We start from the raw sequence: 14093 nt of genomic DNA, 5'->3' as shown, positions 1-14093 counted from the left end.
AAGCATTGCTTCTCAAAATGGGGTCCGGGGACCCCCAGGGGTCCTTAAGGAAAACTAGAAATGCCATTAAATGGGTCCGTGGGGGAGACATTGCAGTGTGTAGCATCTACAGCTACACTGATATTTGAAAAACTGTCTTACATGACGCGTTGACGCGCGCATCATACTAGCCAGAAGCTCCATTAGTGTCTTTACAGTGAAGTTGTTACACGTCAACACCTAAAGTTACACGTCAACTCCGGAGTGTAATGGGACCGGAGTGTAACACGTAAAGTTACATGTGAGTGTGTAGCTTCACGCGTTCGTGTGTAATGGTATGCGGTGCTGTGCAATTTGTTGAGAGTTTAGGCATTGATAGAGCCCCCCCCACACACACACACACACACACACACACACACACACACACACACACACACACACACACACACACACACACACACACACACACACACACACACACACACACACACACACACACACACACATAGTGTTGGGCAGTAACGAATTACTAATAATATATTACTGTAATATTATTACTTTATCCAGTAACGAGTCGTGTAAGGTATTACTCTGTCAAAAACGGTAATATATAACGCTTTACTCCGCCAAAAAAACACCTCGTTACTCATTACTTGTGCCTCTCTGGCAGGAGAGGAGAGCAGCGCATCATGCGCATGCAGCTGCTTAATTGACGGTCGTTAACTTCTTTTGAAGTCCTCTGACAGCCTAGGTCAACTTGACACAGTAGGGCAGCGAGTCGTAGATTGCGTTGCGACACACACACACACACACACACACACACACACACACACACACACACACACACACACACACACACACACACACACACACACACACACACACACACACACACACACACACAGAGAGAGAGAGACAGAGAGAGAGAGAGAGAGAGAGAGAGAGAGAGAGACCCTCCTCTTCTCATTTACACACAAAGAGTAAAAGACACAAGCTCCCGTATCTCACACACAGGGAGAAGTAGTTTCTCTTCATCTCCATGGTGTTGGATTGTTTTTCAATTTACAGATACTCCTAATAAAGTAGGCTGCTTTCTGACTATAGGCCTATCCCTTTATTCTGAGGGAAAGACCATACAGAGCCTATAGGGTCAAAATTACTGACAGTTTTAAATTTGTATCAGGCTTGTAAATGCACTGATCACGGCTGTCAAATAATGCTTGTTTGGCTGATTGGAGACTTATTTTTCCAATAAATTGGATTATGTTCTAAAAGGAGCTGGCTAAACAGATTGTGTCGTTGTCTCTTTTCTTTTGCGGGTAAAAAAAAAAAAAAGTAATATAACTTAATATATTATATATTACTCTTGATTCCAAGTAAAATATAATATTATTACTTTTTCCAAGGAGTAATAAGTAATATGTAACGATTACTCTCCTAAGTAATATTGCCCAACACTGACTGACACACACACACACACACACACACACACACACACACACACACACACACACACACACACACACACACACACACACACACACACACACACACACACACACACACACACACACACACACACACTTGTCAGCCACATGATGTTATGGGCGGTGGAGAGAGAGAGAGGGTGCTCTATTAAGCCCTTTGCACACAGGCGCGTTTAACCGCACGGATAAAACGGACAATATAATTTTTTGAAAAGAAAACAATGATTCTCTACGACCTCATGCACACCGGCTCCGAATTAGCCGTGCGACGAGTGGCTGCCGCCGTGCGTTTTTTTCTCGATCGAACCCAGTTCGATTCGTGCGTCTTGTCGCATGCGGTAAAAAACTCATCACTCCTTTTATGACTCCTTTTTGGATCCGCAGCGCCGATACCGCACAGCCTTGCACACCAAATCCAATGCGTTTTATTCATGCCGCAAACGAAAAAAAACGCAACTGTCCTGTGTGCAAAGGGCTTTAGCCACGCACTGCAGAATGCCACAGGATGAGTAGGCTAGTCAATCTGAGGTTTGACCCAAAAGACATTGCAATAGTAATGGTTCAAGGTTTTTTATGATCCTTAGGGTCATCCAAAAAACATGTTAAAAGTTTGGGTCCCTTCACTTACTATACAGGAAAAAAAGACCTCCAAAAAATCTTTAAGTAGCATGTGAGGGGTCTATTAGGGTTTTTTCATGATCCTGAATCCATTGCAAGCATTGTTTTGCACGAAAAACATTCCTCGGGCTAAAAAGGGACACAACAAAACTGAGCTGGCCCCAGAAAAGAGATGACTCATAACTAAACCATCGTTTTGGGGGTCCGTTTTTAGCCCGAAGAATGTTTTTACAGTCTTAGATCTAATTTATCGTGATATCATCCTCCCTCATGCATGCACTGGGTTCAATTCACCTGTTATTTGCCGAGATGCATATCCAGTACCATTTAAACCCACTATTGGTAAAACGTACTTATAATATACGTACTTGATACAGTCTTTTTTCACTCTCTACTGAATCTCTTTGCCAAAAAATAGCAGATCTACAAGCTCACAACGCGTCGCATTGCGACGCGTTGTGAGCTTGTAGATCTGCTATTTTTTGGCAAACGTTCCGCCCCAGGATAATGGATGTTGGGGATATATGTATATCGCGATAATATCGTAAATCGCGATTTCTTTGGTCACAACAATCGTGATATGAAGTTTTCATATCGTCCCATCCCCAAACTGCACACCACTGCGCACGGCCCAGAAGTGGCAGCCTACAGAGACCACGGGGTTATGGAGCCCATTTGAGGCAGCATCTCTGTTTAGAGAGCAGAGCATGGAGACAGGAGCATGTTGCTGCAGCAGAAAGCTTTCCCTCACTGTTTAAATTAGGGCCTCGACACGAATTACATTTCCCCTGTTGTACCGTGGCGAGCATGTATGGAAGATGCACTCTGACTGAGTCTGTAATTGTGCTACTTCTTCTGGGCATGATTTGTGTACTCCGGGAGTGTGTGTGGCGTGTTTGTGTGTGGTATACTGTACATGTATGCGCGCGTGCGTGTGTGTGTGTGTACGTGCGTGTGTGTGTGTGTGTGTGCCCAAACCCTCCGTCTCGGTCTCTTTAATTCCGGGCAGGCTAAGATAATGAGAATTTTATCTGCGGTGCTCCTCCGAGGCGCGCGATTCTGATTGAATGGGACCGGAGTGTAACGGATGAGACACGCGATAGCAGCGGTGGCGGCTGCATGGGGCCCAGGCTGGGTTATACCCTCCCTCAGCCGGGGCTAGCTGACACGGCGAACAGTCAAACGCTCTCTCTACGGTGTGGGGTGGGGAGGGACACAGATAGCGGCGCTGCCATCTAGCTGCACTCGCGGGGGTAATGGAACGAACGGCGTCCGCACTCAGGGGGGTAATGGGATGTGTTGTGTATATGTCACAGTTTGTTTGAGGTACCAGTAAGATTGGGACCGGAGCGCTTGTTTTAGTTCACCTTGTGGTTGTCCCTGGAAGAAGCCGATGTCATTGGGGAGCTGCTCAGTGGTAGAGCATTTGACTGCATTGGTCCCACGCTGGTGAATGCTAACCTGGTGAATGTTACTATGGCTAAACCTAACCCTAATCCTAACCTCAGTAAAACTATGCCTAAACCTAACCCTAATCCTAACCTCAGTAAAGTAAAACTATGCCTAAACCTAAACTGGTGAATGCTAACCAGGTGAATGTTAACCTGGTGAATGATAACCCTAACCTCAGTAAAACTATTCCTAAACCAATAACCCTGTAGGACTAATTATGGGTAGTTCCCCCGAAGGAGGCACCGCTTGCTCTACCTTGTGCCCAAAAACGAGCGCTCCTGTTCTCAATCTAACTGAATCTCAAACAAACTGTGACATACATACCTGCGACAGGAGAACGTGTGCCCCTTGGGTTGTGAAGGTATACCTGTACAGTAGGCTATACGGTCGTAGGCCTACTGTACTGCGGTATATGTCTGTGAAAATAGGATGTTGGCGGGATGCGGGGCCCATCAGCTCTTGGTGATATTTTTCTCTGTGACGTGTTTGCTACACACACACACACACACACACACACACACACACACACACACACACACACACACACACACACACACACACACACACACACACACACACACACACACACACACACACACACACACACACACACACACACACACACACACACACACACACACACACACACACCTACGCGCGCAGGCGCGCACATACAGATCTCCAATTACATCTTCATTCCTGGACTTTAATTAATTTTCCATAATTAATCGTTTCCCACCAAAAATGATCTCTTCAATCACTCAGGGAAGACACACCTTGTAAGGCTCATGTCAGATCCAGTTTGGGAGTGTGTTGGGGACAGATGGGCCTCGCAGGTAATAATTAATCAGATTAATCAAATTAATGAATTTGCACCGCTTCTCCTCAACACAAAAGCATCGACTTGGAATGTCTTAGAGACAGAGGCCTTCGCAGTGTTCTCTGATCAATATCTTTGTGGGTTATATATTTCCCTCCAAATTGCTAATGCATTGTCCATAAAATTTATGGCAGACATAATTGCATATTTAATGAAGAGAGATTACAGAGAATCTAGAAGATACAAAGTATCAGCAAATCTATTTGGGGGTCACGCTGTGATGGCGAATTACGTCATTGTTTAGGGTTGTAAAAACACATGTCATTTAGATGGTAGCTCTTAAAGGAGTAGTTCACCACCTAAATGACTTTTTTTCTATTGATTACTCATGCCATGGAGACTTTCAATGGAGAGTTCAATAATATTTTTGTATTTGTCGCATTCCTAAGACAATAATTTGATTACAATAAATAAATGTACCCCCATTGATTCCGGATGGGGACCGAAATGCATTTGGGTCCCCATCCAGAATCAATGGGGGTAAATGTACTATTATAAATAGTTTGTCTTAGGAATGCGACAAATACAAAAGTCAAGTCTCCATGGCATGAGTAATCAATAGGAAAAAAGTCATTTTGGGGGTGAACTACTCCTTTAACCCATTAAAACCTGAGGTCTTAAATCATACAAATGCCTTCTAAATTAGTCCTCAAACTGCTTTGACAGACCCCCATCTGAAAAAAAATAAATAATAATGTTTGTGCCAGGGACCCCCAGAAGAGATTTGTTCTAAAAAAATATCTAAAATAGAAGACATAGAAGCTTGCAGCGCAGCACGAAGCGACATGTTGTGAGCTTGTATATCTGCTATTTTTAATAGCCAACGCTATAAACTAAAATGACGCAGAGCATCACAGTCACACACCGGCCGCCTCAATAACAGGTGTTTTCCACAGGCTGTCGGGTTACTGAACAGCCGATGCCATATGCAGCACACACTGTTATTATTGTATATGTAATGATATCCTGCACTTTATATTTCCTGCAATAGCAGAGTAGGAGCGACTTCAATGCAAAGTCTCGTGTTTTATTATTATTATTTATTACTGGAGAATGTATTACTTATGCACTGGTATTACAGTAGGTGGTGGGGTGTGATCACACTGAACTGGCGCTGCCACGATGATAATTATATGGCACTCACTCACCTGTTCACTATAGTGCGGTGGTTCTCAACCTGTGGGTCGGGATTCTGGACCCCACGTGATTTTTTTTTTTGGGGGGGGGGTCCCCAGATGACCAATGAAGGACCAAATGCATCAAACATAATCAACATACTGTACTATAAAAAAATGGTCAAACAGTGGCCATATTGTCAAATAATATAAGAAAGAGGATTTTCTTTTTGAAAAGAGCCGACAAGCTCACAACCCCTCACAACTTTTCATAGTATTTATCTGTGGAACCGTGTCAACCAAAATGTAATGCCTCAACTAATACAATTTCAAGTGATTGTCTGGGTGAGGGGTACCCAGTTCAAATATGATTATTTTGGGGGGAGTCACGGCCTGAAAAAGTTGAGAACCACTGCACACAAGTGTGGGAATTTGGACAGAGAGGGTGGGAGATGACCATGTCTTTTGACCATCGCAAGTGCATAGATAACGCCGTCATAGATTGCAAGGGATCCTGTTGTATTTTAACGTGTTTGTGTAGTGACCCAGCATAGCAGAGGGGCAGTCATTTCGGAAAGCACAGCTTTAGACCAGCCCTGAAATTACTTTTTTTTATTTTTTTTATAAAATGTGATAAAGCCACAAAAGCATTTCATAAATATCAGGCTACATTTAACTTAAACGCCAGAGCTTAAACTCTGCATGTAAATAAGACTTTTTTAAATTAATGTGAAGAGAAACCTCACATTTTGCAGGTTACATTTCATCTAAAAGGCTGAATTTCTCAGATCTAGTAGGCCTATTTCTGCATGGCATAACTCTATAAGCCATATCTACAAAACTGTTGGGTCAATCTTACCAACCAATATATCATTTTGTAGCTATGATTCCCAGCTTTCAAATGAAATGAAAAAAATGAAAATGAAAAAAAAAAATTCAATGACTAGCCCTCAGCTGTGTTCGGACACTTAAGCACTCAATAATTGGAGTGGACCTATGGACGGCAGTGGCTCAGGGGTAGAGAAACTGTCATTAGAACTCGGAGGGGTCCCGAAGGGTTCCCAGTTCGATCCCGGGCTACCCCAGAGTTGGTGTCGAAGAGTCCTTGAGCAAGACTCTGAACCCCTAGTTGCTCCCGGTGAGCAGGTTGGTGCCTTCACTGCCTTGCATGGTTTCCTCTGCCATCGGTGTATGAATATATGTGTGTGTGAATGGGTGAATGTAAAGCACAATCTCTGTAAAGCGCCTTGGATAAAGGCGCTATATAAATGCACCATTTACCATTTTGTGTGTGCATGTCATACAGTGTCTAGCTCGCATGTTGAGCTCCTCACTGCCCTTTTTGAGAATTACAGCCGTAATTGCAGCCGTAACGAGCAGTTCCCCAAACCCTGCTTGTATTTTAAGAAATCGTTTTTCTAAAGGATGATGAATAAAAATGGTTTTGAATACACAGTAGGGTAAGGTTTCCACCCGACAACAACGATATGGAATAATTTGATTGTGTTGTGAGTATCGTCTGCTTTTCACGCGGGTTGGGGGCGGTGAGCTCTTTTGTTGTTTGCTTTCGTTCTTTTTCGTTCAAATTTTTTTACGGCACACTCAGTCATATCTCAAACGGAACACTAAAAAGCTGCGGGACCCGGTTGAAAGTGTTGTGTTGTGTTGTGTTGTGTTGTGTTGTGTTGTGTTGATGTGTCATTTTGTGTGGTGTTTTGTTAAGGCAGCCCGGAGCAGGAGCATTTCATTATTATTATACACATGACAACACAAGTTGAACTGAAGTGAACTGAAACATCTCTTCAGTAGAAAATGCTGCAGAGTCCCGAGGATCTTCTATTTTTGTTCTATTTCTCTAGATAGATACATGTAAACACATTAGTTTGCTCTCTCAATAGTCAAGGAGGGAAGAAAAGAATTGGCTTCAAAGGCTGTTTCCAACAAAGACTTACACTGCTGTTAGCTTTCCAGGAGCTAAATTACATATTCATTTGAACGCTGCCAGCTGCGGTCCCCACTGCACGCAGCGCTACTCAATGCCAACATGATTGGACCACCACAAAATAGGAAAACTAAAATATAAATCGTCGTTGTCGGGTGAAAACCGTATATGTCCAAAACCGTTTGTTTTGCATTTATCATTTTAATAATGATTTAAACTAGTGAAAACAGACGATCTACCTTGTGTGCTTGTAGATCTGCTGTTTTCACTACTTTTGTGAGACGGCCTTGTATGATGAAGCAGGGCTTTACTTTGCCAAAGAAAGTACAAATTTGAAACTTGGAGATACGAGGTTTCCACCCGACAAAAACAAGATATATATATATATATATATATATATATATATATATACAAACCACTGTTGACTGCTGAGAGAGAAGAAATACTGCTGAGAGAAAGACATGATTCATACTGCTCAAATGATGAGTTATTTATTTGAGGCCAAACGGAAAGAAAAAAAATCAAACCTCGGTTCGAAGTGGAGCGGTGAATCTGTGTGTGTGTGTGTGTGTGTGTGTGTGTGTGTGTGTGTGTGTGTGTGTGTGTGTGTGTGTGTGTGTGTGTGTGTGTGTGTGTGTGTGTGTGTTTGTGCCTGCACAACAGCGCCCCTCCTTTAACTTGTGTGGCCACTCAAGGTATTGCCAGGCTACAGACATACCCAGCCACATAGCCAGCCAGCCAGCCAGCCAGCCACAGACATACCTGTCTATTGGGAGCGCTTTCACCGCTCCAACAAGCTCCCTTTTATTGGCAGGAGTTCAGAACCAATTTGGAGCTCACCCGTGGTGGACAAAGTACTCGACCTCAGTACTTTGAGTCAAAGGATAGATACTCCTGGTCAAATATACAATTTAGGTATTTAGCAGACGCTCTTAACCCAGAGCGATTTACAATAAGCAAGATCACCACAAAGCAATACATCAATAATCTAGGATTGTTTAAAATAAAGCAAGAATCATCAGTCTGACAGTAGAATATCCCCAAAAAAGCAATAATCTGAAACTATCCACACTATAGCAGGGGTATTCAACAGGGGGTCCGGGACCCCTAGAAGGTCCTCAGAGTTACTACAGGGGGGCCACAAAATCTTTGTGATAGGATCATTCTTTTAAATTAACAACTTGAACCCTCGCATCCCTATTCTGAGGAGAACTTTAGTAAAAAATAGCAGATCTACAAGCTCTCAACCAACGCCTCGTGCTGCGAGGCGTTGAGAGCTTGTAGATCGCCTATTTTCGGCAAATAGGTTTGGTGTAGAGGTAAAAAAGAGCAGACCAAGTACAGAGTGAAAGTTAACTACTTAAAACGCAAATCCAACATAGATTGATGACGTTGCTGTCAAACAATTCTATGAATCTATCTATGAAATCCATGAAAATCTGCATCACACATTTATACAATATGTAGAGGGGGTCCCTCCTTCTTCTCTGTCTCAGCTAAGGGACTTGCGCTGCACTCTAGGATGCCAGGTCTACAATGACCTGGCATCTGTCTACAGAACATGCCATCTAAATTACTTTTTAGGCTATTATAGACAGGTGCTACACTTGCAGTTACTCACCTACAAGTGAAAGTTGCTGTTGCTCAGTCAAATTTGTAGTTGAATTAAATACAGGAGTACTTGCCTTGAGATGTGGCACTGTGTGAGCTTGTAGGTCTGCTATCGTCATACAAAATTTGAAATAGGGCTCGGTTCATTCTGCACTTTTCCCCCTTCCTAGAAATGTAGTGGAATTATCTGTCGTTTAAAGCATTGGACAACTTACATGTAAGGGGCGGCATAGCTCAGGGGTAGAGAAACCGTTATTAGAGCACGAAGGGTTCCCAAAGGGTTCCCAGTTTCGAATCCGGGCTCCCCCTGAGCTAATGTCGAAGAGTCCTTGAGCAAGACTCTGAACCCCTAATCGCACCCGGTGAGTAGGTTGGTGCCTTGCATGGTTTCCTCCGCCACCGGTGTATGAATGTGTGCGTGAATGGATGAATGTAATGCACAATCTATGTAACGCGTCTTGGATAAAAGCGCTATATAAATGCACCATTTACATGTAGCTAACAGATAGGCCTACTCAAGAATTGTACAGTAAGTGTTCTTTGTGGCCACCATCGATGAAGCCCATATACGCTCTAACTCACTGCTGTTTTCGAGTAAATCTCTTATAATGTCAGCAGAGGACTTTTAATTATTTTTTCCCCCCTTGAACTTATATGTTTGTGTGTGTGTGTGTGTGTGTGTGTGTGTGTGTGTGTGTGTGTGTGTGTGTGTGTGTGTGTGCGTGTGCGTGTGCGTGTGCGTGTGCGTGTGCGTGTGTGTGTGTGTGTGCGTGTGCGTGTGTGTGTGTGCACACACTGTTTGGTTTCATGGCCCGAGGCAAGCTATTACTTCTTTTTTTTTTATGCACTGCAACTTTCCAAGTTCATTTTTGTAAACACAAGGTTTCTTATTTAGTAAGTTTGTCCACTTTCCTCCGAGCTATAAAATGAGGTATCACTACCATACTTTCATCTGACAGTTTTTAGAACTACTTAACCTGTAGTCTCTGCCAGGCCGACGGGCTTGGAGGCAAAGATAGTCTTTAGACCAAATTTTAATCACACATTGAGGGGCCTCTAAACCAGTTGTTCTCAAAAAATTATTTTGGGGGGTCCCCAGATGATTAACTTAATGTGCAATATTGTTTTCTCACTCAACAATAAACAAACCAACATAAAGTTTAAGTGTATAGACTAAAGGGTATCTGCAGATTTCTAAAGTGACAATTTAAGGACTTAAATTAAACATTGGACAAATATTAGAGGCAGAAATTGTAAAAATTGCAGATCTACAGTACATGCTCACAACGTTGCGAGGCGTTGTGAGCATGTAGATCTGCTATTTTCACAATAGAACCATGTTACGTATACAAAATGTCATGCCTCAACACTTAGTGCTTGTCAGGGTGGGGGGTCCCCAGTTAAAATATGATTATTTTTGGGGTCGCGGCCTGAAAAGGTTGAGAACCACTGCTCTAAACCAATGGTTACCAAACCATGGGTCTGGACCCATTTGTGGGTCACAGACACATTTTTATGGGTCTCGAGTGAATATCCTTTTTTTTTACCCGTTTCTTACATTCAAAAGATTAAAAAAAAAAAACAATGTCTTTCATGGATTAAGGAAAAAATATTAAAAAATAAAAGTACAAAAGTATTATACAGTACCAAAAGTACAAGTACTCGTTAAGCAGAAATCTTCCATTTCATTCATTTTCAAATAATTGTAGTGAAGTAAAAATATAATATTTACCTCTGAGATGTAGCGGAGCAGAAGCAAAAGTATAGACAATTGGAAATGCTCCAGTAAAGTAAAAAAAAAATACTTTAAGTACAGTACGTAGTTACTTTACACCACCGCACACGTATGAGCTTCACAGAGCAGTATTCTAGTTGAATACAGACTGAAGGTCTGAGAAGAGGTCTGTGTAGGGTTTAAGTGCTAAGTATATTGCCACAACAAAATGGATTAATGCGGATTTTCTCCACTAACATTTAATTAGAATCACCAAACGGTTAGGAAAAAGTAAATCAATTAAATTAGAACGTAACACTCCCCATGTGAGCTCTGATTCGAGGGGTCAATTTTAACATTTAATCTTTAGTCGCATTAATCATCAACAATATCCTTTCGCTTTTCCTTTAATCATTCGGAAACTTTAATACATGAACACCTGCTCGCTCCATTGTTTCGCAACAAGAATAGTGTTCGAATGTAACAAAGGGCGTATTGTTCTCACTAATCTCTAGCCAGACCCCTATCCCAGAATTCAGTGCGCTTGAATACCTGGAGCTCAAGGGGAGACAAAAAGCTCCCTTTTGTGTGCAGCAGGCAGGTAATTGGGGTCTGAATGGCTGGCCACAAGAGTGGAGAGGATGAGGGCATTATATACTGTAGTGAGGCCCCATTTACATTTCTCCTTACAAAAAGTCAGAAATGTCTGTAAGCGAAAAATAATACGTCGGATTTCACCCACCCGAAGCATGCTGTGTGAGTGTGTGTCCGCAGTGGTGGACAAAGTACTCGGCAGGGGCGTCAATTGGGTATGGCAGGGGTATGCAGCTGCCATACCCTGGGTCCAGGTGGGGAAATGGAAGTTACTTATACATTTAAATCCATGAATGTCTCTTTGTCTATCTGTGCTGGTTATTATGTTGTTAACAGTAAAATAACTACAAATGCCAAGTTTTACAAAATGGTCACTTAACAAGGTATTATAATTATATTCCTCACACTTGTATTCTCCCCATCTTGACAACATGGTATATTCCCAGGTTCTGCAGGTCAGCTATACAGGTGCAATGCATTATTGTTAATTGTGGCGCGTTTACTAACATGCCAAGTTTAGCTGCACTTGAACAACCGTTCCAGGCTGCCATATCCAGACCAAGAAACCGTAGAAACCCGGGGAAAAAAGGGACCTACGGGCGTGCACATGAGGACTCCCATCTTTGCCATGCTGAACTGACGGCACTGGTACTCGACCCCAGTACTTGTGTCCATCGGCTAATAAAATAGCCAATCATACAAACTCATTGTGAGCTTGTAGATGAGCCAGTGATGAAAGAAGTGTTCATATTCTTTTACTTAAGTAAAGGAAATAATCTGTTACAAGTGCAAGTTCAGTATTAAAAAAAATACTTGAGTAAAATGTACATTAATTATTGGTATTGACATGAAATATGCCAACAGTAAAAGTACTCTGAACAAAAAATATATATATTGTATTTTCTTACTATTTCTTACCTATTTTTCTACTATTTATTACTTTTGTTATGAGAATGAGCCAGGGGTAGGGCTCGATAAGCAGTATGCTTCTCCCTACTCCTTTTTTTGGCACCTTGGACACTTATTCATGTCAAACGAACTCTTGAACTTGAACTCTTCTATTTTTAATTCATTATCTCTTGAGACTATTCTATGTTCAGATGCACAGATATATTTGTATTGAACTGTCCAAAAGTGCTGAAAAATAAAATGAACTGAACTGAACTGAACTCTTTATGCAAATGGTCCCATTCATATGTTTACAAATGTTTACGAATGCTTTGAAAATAGCAGATCTAAAAGCTCACAACGCGTTAATAGCTTTGTGGTGCATTTTTAGCTTGTAAATATTAGAGGCAGAAATTGTGAAAATAGACGATCTACATGCTCACAACGCCTCGCAACGCCTCATGCCACAACTCTTAGTGCCCCTCAGGGTGGGGGGGTCCACAGTTAAAATATGATTATTTTGGGGGTCACAGCCTGAAAAGGTTGAGAACCAGAACCACTGCTGTACATATAGGTCGGAAGTGGTTTCAAGTTTTCAAATAATTATAGTGGAGTAAGGTCACGATAACACTGCACTATGAGTGCAGATTTTGACAATGCAATCCTCTGAGATTGGCTATTTTTCCTATTTTTGTAGCCAGAGGCTACACGCTACAGGGAGAGTGTTTTCTGCAGGTGATTCAGTCCGAGTGTATCAAAGGGTGCCTTCGGAAATGCGCACCGGGTGTGTGCTCAGTGTAGTAAGTGCCTAAACCTAACCCTAATCCTAACCCTAACCTCAGTAAAACTATGCCTAAACCTAACCCTAACCACACCCGGTGCGCATTTCCGAACGCACCCTTTGATACACTCGGACTGAATCACCTGCAGAAAACACTCTCCCACACGCTACAGTACAGTACAGTACAGTATATGGCTATTTGGCGGTCCTTGGCATGTAAAAGTGTGTTATCTATAGATAGTGATGGGACGATACGCAATATTATTGTTTATCGCGATAAAAAAACACTCACGATAATCGTATCATGGAGCTTTAATTCATCGTGATATCGTCCTCTGTCACGCACTGGGATCAATTCACCTTTTATTTGCAGAGCTGCATATCTGGTACCACTTGAACCCCCTATAATTGGTCAAAAGTACTTATAATATACGTACTTGATAGCCTTTTTTTCAATCGTCTTTGCCAAAAAATAGCTGATCTACAAGCATTGTGAGCTTGTATATCTGCTATTTTTTGGCAAATGTTCCACCCCAGGATAATGGATTTTGATCATCGCGATAATATCGTAAATCACGATTTATTTTGTCTCAATAATCGTGATATTACATTTTCATATCGTCCCATCCCTAGTGGTATCCCTGGTCTATGACATCCACGCCCCACACACCCCCACATGTTGATGGGGAGAACAAGTCACAGTCACGTTGTGTCATCCATTGTTTACGCTGTGCTGGCAACGAGGACCTGCAAGGGGGTGGCCTCTTTCATGACTGTATGGAGAATTAGCCTCTCAAAATGAAGTGGAGAAAGTAGAGCGAGAAACAAATCAAAATAAAATCAAACAGAAAAACAGAAGCATCATGAGTGCAGTGGGTGTCCACCCACCACCCAGTACTTTGTTTTGATCTTGTTTTGTTGTTCACTTCAACCCTGCGGGAAGCCTATACTAATCACGCTCTCTGCAAAAAAGATTTATCATCGATAATAGCAGAAGTCTCGATTCACGCAACACATATTCATCAGCGTGTC

The sequence above is a fragment of the Nannobrachium achirus genome (genome assembly GCF_963921795.1).
Source record: "Nannobrachium achirus genome assembly, chromosome: 23".
Lineage (NCBI taxonomy): Eukaryota > Metazoa > Chordata > Actinopteri > Myctophiformes > Myctophidae > Nannobrachium > Nannobrachium achirus.
This window is presented reverse-complemented; position numbering follows the sequence as displayed.